This window comes from Rhipicephalus sanguineus, chromosome 10 (assembly GCF_013339695.2).
Source record: "Rhipicephalus sanguineus isolate Rsan-2018 chromosome 10, BIME_Rsan_1.4, whole genome shotgun sequence".
NCBI lineage: Eukaryota > Metazoa > Arthropoda > Arachnida > Ixodida > Ixodidae > Rhipicephalus > Rhipicephalus sanguineus.
Genome location: NC_051185.1, coordinates 90986615 through 90994113, shown reverse-complemented (window position 1 = coordinate 90994113; position 7499 = coordinate 90986615).

Below are 7499 nucleotides of genomic sequence, written 5' to 3'. Positions count from 1 at the left end.
TTGTAACGGGTTGGAAGATTTCTACGACCCGACTCATTTCGCTATTCGCATTGTGTGACGCCAGGGTGTTATTTTACTCTTCTGCCATGCTATATGGCATATGTTAACACGATTCCTTGCCCGACTTGACACCTGTATAGAGTATTTTTGCGAAGGAGTTACAAGTGCCAGCGTGGCATTGTGGTGAAATACTCGACTGCCACGCAGAGGGGCGCGGGTTAAAGTCCCATCCGATCCTAGAATTTGTTTCTGATTTCATTTTTAACACGAAAGTGTTTTATGCCGTTGTTCACCACGGCTGCACTGACGTATTTCCGTCACGGATATGACGTTGTTAAATATATACTAACAGATGGCAAAGAAAAAAAACTAGAAGAGGAAGTTGCGTTGGTGGGAGTCGAACCTACGACCCTTCGCTCCGCAGAGCACGGCGGGAAACCACACGGCCACGGAGCGCACGTTTTTAAGCTTACTAACGGCATCCTATTTATATACGCCATTTACCTTTCGCGGTATTCAGCGCTTGGTGACGTCAGCGTGTTTTTGTTATCGCTAGCCAGATGGCGCAAACAGCGTGCAGGGCGCGCTTTAAAGGTCAACCCCCCCGCGTCGCGAATGCGAGCGCGCTTCTACAGGGGTGTCTCTCGTGAGCACGCGCTTTGATCATAAAGGGGCGGCTCGTAACGTCTTGTCCTTTCACCGCAAGTTTCCGTTGACGATTCAGAGAGAACGAAGGTCACTTCGCTCGCTGCAGTGGCCGCGTTTCCGGAAAGAGTGCGATGCTCACACGCATAGAAGTAACAATTCTGACAGTTAGTTCGCGCTCGCCTGTATATGTTGTTTTCGTGCATCCTTTCGGCTTTAGAGCGCGCTGCATGTTTCGAGCTGCATGCAGTTATTCGCATGACCTTACAACTTGTTGCTACAGCATTCATTCCTTCGCCCTTGTGGCGAAACAATGCACAATAAACGCTCAACAACCCATGTGAAGACATGTTTCACTTTCGTGTTATACTGATTCCTATGAAAGGGGGATCAGCCAAGTTTTTAACACGAAAGTGTTTTATGCAGGGGACCACCAAGATTTCAGTGACGTATTTCCGTCACGGAAATGACGTCGAAATAATGTACGCGATCAGATGGCAAAGAAAAAAAGTTCCGTCAACGGGCATCGATCCCACGACCGCTCGGTCCACAACAACAGATGCCGGGCGCGCGATCCACTGCGCCACGGTCAAAGACTCTAGAGGCTTTTCAAACGCGCCTTTTATATCTACCACTATCCCGGTTGGCGGGGTGGTGTCGCGCTCTGGGAGCGGCAAAGTAAAGTAATTCATTACTGTGGCATCCGCGATTACTCTCTTCAACGCGTTATACTTTAGTCCCATTCGGCGCGTTTTCAATACAAGTGCAATTTTGTCAATGTCTTAACACACTGCGAGGTGGCGACCTTAACGCAAGCGTCGTAAAAGCGTCGGCCTCGCTCATAGCATCACGCTAAACAAACCAAAAATAGCTCTGCGACGCGCGCCTGCCTCACCTGGCTGTAACACGGCGTTCCCCGCCTACGCGCTCGCCCCGAGAAAAACTGCGGCCGGCCTACCGGGTCCGCACGACGCGCTTTGCGTTTCCCTCTATAGTGCGGTCGTGGTGTTCAATCACATTTTCACATGCCGCAGGATGGCGACCAAGTTCTGCGTCCTATATGCGACGCTCTTCTGGCTATCACATCTCGTTCTCTGATTACACTTTCACCGTTAACTACAACAGCTATCACAAGGGTTCATTTAATCACTGAACGTGGACGTTAGTCGTCAGCATGGAGATGTACCACCAAGCATCAAAGTGGGTGCATCCACGTTAAACAGTGCTTTAGCTGCCAGACATCAATATACATTGTGTAAACTATCTTATATCAACGTACAGTAAACATTCAGTTACTGCGATAAGGGCACGTTTTACTTTCGTGTTATTCCGATTCATATGACGTAGGGATCAACCATGTCTTTTTCCTATCTCAGGCGACAGCGTTTACGCACACCGACGGCGGCGGACAGCTATGGCCCAAAAATCGGCTGTTGTGATCTCAAACAGCTTTCGCGGTAACAAACTTAAGCGCCGACAATGTCCACTCCATGCTGGCCTGCGTGAAAAGCGCGCAAAAGTCCACTTGCGTTAATATAAAAATCTCTTGTTGCCACTGTTTTCGATTTTCGCACAATTTAAACATATATTTGTTTTTTAATACCTGCCTAAGGTACGCGCCAATACTGTACCCAGTGAGATGCATAAGTGCTCACGCTGCATTACCTCAGTTGTTCCGCATTGACAAGTTTTCTTGTGAAACGAAAAAAAAAATTAAAAAAATTCGGTTTCACTCCGAACGAAATAATACACAAAGTTTCAGTTACGTTTTTGTTCTTGTCAAAAATATCGTTTTTTATCTTTTTTTGTTGTTCGTTCTGTTCCGACACACTGCTCGAGGTGTTGACCGTTTGAGCGTAAACAATACGAAAGCCATACTTTTCTGTAATTTCGTAAACTTCGTCTCAGAAAAAAAAAGCGTTCGACGAGCTTCTCGAGTATTGTCGAAGACACGTTCTCTGCCAGCTTGCACCATCGCGCCATTTAGTCTTGGTACTTTTCGTGAACATTCACTTTTTTTCAAGGAAACGCTACTGGCACTGCGTTATGAAGTGCTTCCTTCTGTGATACAACTAAACATTTTTTTTTCTAGGAAAGTCACCGAATCGTGCAGCAAAGCCAACCTGAAAATGAAAGCGCGGTAAACGCGTTTGAGGTCGGCTCTTTCGAGGTGTACTTTGCGAGGTGTACTGCACTGCCTTGCGGCAGTGCAGTACACCTCGCATTCAGATTTTCCTTACGATAGAAGCATGCCTCCTCCTTTTTGTGAATGTTTACTGCAGTGTGTTTTTATCTGCGTTCATTCAGCTCTGGCTTCAGATTGTAAAGTGGTGTCCTTTCTGTTTAGCACCCAATATTCCTTGTGATTTCTTTTTTGCTCACCATAGCGAATATTCACGGTCATCTTTCTTTTCACTTTTCATATGCGATTCACCCTCTCTGCTTTTTTTTTATTTTGTGAAAACTACTCCGAACTTTTAATGACGCAGTACTTCATCGTGAATTTCCTTCATGTTTTCTCCATTCAGCAGCTATGCTTTTTAAATATATATTCCTAGCCACCTGTCTAGTTTCGTCTACATTGCTAATATCCTTTCTTCAAGCCAGCGATTGCAGAACGACATAGATTACCCGAACGCATATATAGTAGTAACGAGCTGAATAAATTTCTAACTTTACTTTAGGACAACATGCCTACCACCCAGTTAAATCTGGCGTATTTGTCGTGTGTACTGATAAATTATTGTGTATACTTAGTAAATGTGGCGATCGTATGAAGTACATAGGTGTTACCCGCACTTAACATTGGCGCATTTCTTATAAATCAGTATATTCTTGTGTATCTTGCCTGCGCATGATCATTATGTACTGTTTATATTTGACAAATGTTTTCATCATATGAATTTTGCTCCATAAAACTCCAAAAAATATTATATATGATCTGTAGTGACCTACTGACAATATGTTCTGTGTATATAAATAAGCTAAATAAAATAAGGGAAAAAAACTGCGACGTGCAGAAAAAGCCGCAAACAGTCCAAGTGTGGGAAGCACACTCCTGCGACGCAGAACGTCGTCGAGAACAAAGAGCGCGCTATAGGCTTCCCAAGCACTTCCCAAGTCGCGATTACACCATGTAGGACTTATGCCTCTTGGTAAGTCTCATTCTGTCATGTTAAAAATGAATAATGGTCCACATGCACTCCGAAATGGAGCCGTACACGCTATGGATGTTCTGCGGTGTGGACTACGAATCATATGATTGTTGTTTTGATATGGCATGCTTACAGTAGCAGCCGTGTACTTTCGTGAACAAACGTTTGCGGCGTGCGAAAAAAAGATTATACGGCCATGGCACTGCTTCCTGAGAAGGTTAGAGTCAAGTCCTCCGTGCCGCTGGAGAACCACCCGCCGATTAAGACGCGAGGCAGCTAGCTCAGCTTTAACCACTGTGAAGCAAGATGAACTGCTCGCCTCGTTTTTTCGGCTCCCGTGTCATGCTTGCAGTCTCTTTTTATCATATCGACTTGGCAGGCGTATAAAACCTGCTGCGCGAACGCGGCTACAAAATCGCACAAAGTCAAAAGGTGACAGAAGGTTACTTCAAGGTTGCAATTGCAAAGCATGTATTAAGTGCCAGTTATATTTAGCGGCTTAAATATATATGACACTAATAAAGTGACAAAAACGAAGCAAACCTGCAGAACGATGTCAAAGCATGCTGAAAATGCACGGACGTCCGTTCCGGCGTGATAAAGCAGCCTTCCCGACGCGTGAATTGCAGGCGCCGAACTTCTGACAATGTGCCGAGTTCAGTTGAATTCAACCAACCGCGCAACGCTAACGATATAACGCGAATGTGAACGTTCAACAACGACGGGTAGGTCTCACGAACACGCGGAATCAAAACGCAAAGTTGCTTCACCTACAACCGTACGTAGACTTTAACAATGCGAGAAGACAGCGAGTAATCATTATTGTAGTCGCTGCGTGCATGCGCCGCGTTACTTGCCGATTCAGGTAGTCGAAACGGACGAAAGCGATGAACTCAGACAACCAAAATAGAAGGCGAGACAGCGCTGTCAGCTATCCGCGCTGGCCGCCTTTATTTCTCGTGCGACACGACCGGCAAACAATACAGTATAACACGTAAATCGCGTGCCTTGGTGTTGTCTGCACTGTTGTGGCAGCCCACACGACACAGGAATACTTCCGATCTCACGTCCACTTCCGTGGGGTCGCTTCTGCCATCGCGGAAATGCGCAGCTTCGCACAGCAAGCCTCGCGGTTCAACGTGCCGAGCTGACGGCCCCCCAGTTACCCGCACCGACAGAAGAACACCTGCGCTACCGCTACCGCGAAAGGGGCTGAGTCGGCCGCGCAAGGTTCAGAGCTTTCCGACTGAGCCGCAGCGCGGCTGGCGCGGCGCTGTCGTCGCGCCGCAAACTTGAGCTTGGGTTCCCTATTGGGCTGTTCTTCGTTTCGTACATAATAACTAGCGTGCTGCTCTCGCTACAGCGCTTTTGCATTTCAAGATATTTTTGATTGTGTCTCTTGCAATTATCGCAAAATATACTTCCGCATTTCTTGGAAAACAGCAGCGTACGACGGGAAAAGAACAAGTGATAGCACCGAACACTTGCTGATAATTTAGACAAGTTGCAGTGGAGATTCTCCGTGGACTTTTAGGAGCTGGCTCGCCAGGTTCTTAAGCTGGGGCAAAGTCCCGCGCCGTACGCGTAACCTTAGTTCCAGAGGCGACCGCTACAGGCGCAGCTCGGGCAAACAAGAAGTCTTCTTCCTCTTGTTCTTCGAGTGCCTTGATGATAACATTAACGCGGGCAAAACCACATATAGGATAGCCAACTGTAGTATGCGCACGCTCGCGCGAAGTAGAAGTCTTCTTCTTCTTGTTCTTCGAGAGCATTGATGATGATAATAACACAGGCAGAACCACATATAGCATAGTCAACTGTAGCATGCGGCGCTCGTTCCACTCCGGCAAAGCGCTTGAATAATAATAACATGAACAAAGGAGACAAGGCGGCGGAGCGGAGGGCTCGCAAGGCAGCAGCAGTGCGGGCTCGCCGACAAGACCCTGCGGTGAGACCTTGCGAGGCCGCAGAGAGACGTCAGCGTCGTGCGGATCCAGAGATACAAGCCCGCGAAGCCGAGGCAGCGCGAAAGCGGAGGCAGGAGAACCTGGAAGAGGTATACGGGCACGGGATGCAGTTACCAGGCGAGGAAAGTGGTCGCTACCTGCAGTTGGTGGCACCGACGCGCGCTTCAAGTGCGATTTCCTCGACCACACGTTCGGACACATCTGCGAGGTCTGCGACCGCTTGTGGTTCGAGAACTACCTGACCACAATCGCTACTATAACAACGTGTGACGTCTTCATATGACAGTAGAAGACTTGTACGGAGCATTCACGTGTGCCCGATTATCTCCGAGCCAGTTCCTCCAGCATCATTCACTTCGTGGATATTGCATGGATTTTTTCTGAACCGCCTTGCTAACTACCGGCCTCGACAAGACCTCCGATTTCCTGCGCCCTATTGTGTTCGCAGGCGGTCACGCTCTAATCAATAATAGTTTCCAAATGGAAATTGACCCTTTATATTAAGGGTGACATCGAAGTTCTTTCATCTCTTACCGCAAAGCTCACCGCACTTTTATTCCCACAATATGTTGGCGTATATTTGCATTGGCCTCCGCTCTTCGGCACCAAATGTTGCGAACAACTTGCAGCGTTCATAAAGCATTCGCGTATGACAATTCTAAAGTGTAATGATTATGAAACGGCGCAACGAAAAAATCAAAGCATATCCACGGAGTGAATGATAATGAGTGGGCGAAGCTGCGGATGTTCATCGGTAAACCGTGAATCTTCCGTGAATTCTGCCCAGTACATCATAATCGTCGCGAGATCGGGCGCGTTTATACTAAAGGTTCGATGAGGTATGACGACTTGCAGCTCACTTTATTTTTACATGTACGCTGTGAATTTTCATTGTTTAGAAAACCATTGCTTTAGAAAACATCTGGCGTCTTTCGTTAAGCAGCTGGCGTCTTTTCGTTTTGTTTAGAAACGTCTGGCGTTCTTTCGTTTTGCTTTTAGAAAACATCTGGCGTCTTTCGTTGGTTTATTTCATCAATGAACGGCGTTTTGAACAAAATTTTTATTGTTTAATCACACACAGGAGAAATCTCACCAGGCACTACCTTGGAGGTAAACAATGGCTGCTAATGGGAATGAGACACAGAAGAAGTCGGCTTTTAGCTAACACTTACACTTCTACTGCTACTAACGTTTCCTACTGTAACATGCCAATGGCTGCTAATGGGGAATGAGAGACAGAAGAATTCGGCTTTTACTTAACGCGCACGCTGCGAATTTTTTATTGTTCAACAACGCACAGGAAAAATCTCCCACCGGCACCACCTTGGAGGTCAAGATCTGGTACTAGCGTTACGACTAGTTACCCACTACTACGAGGGACGAACGGGCACCGCCTTAAGGAGCTTCGCCCCTAAAAAACACACAACACTGACGACGAGGAAGACACGAAGACAAGCGGGGAAGACTCTTGTCCTCCTCGCTTGTCTTCGTGTCTTCCTCGTTGTGCATGTTGCGTGTTTTTTCGATGGGATGTTTCATAACCATGAAACCTTACCAACTCGTCCAACTATCAGTGCTACTGTCCAAGGTGTAAGCCGTCCGGCGAGGCTGTATTACCGTCCTCTTTAGTATATCACGCAAACGCCACAAAAACTAAGTGAACGCACGCCTGCACCCACACTTCCCAGGAGCGCGGCTTTATTATTTTAGTCGCAGGAATGCCGAAAAGGAG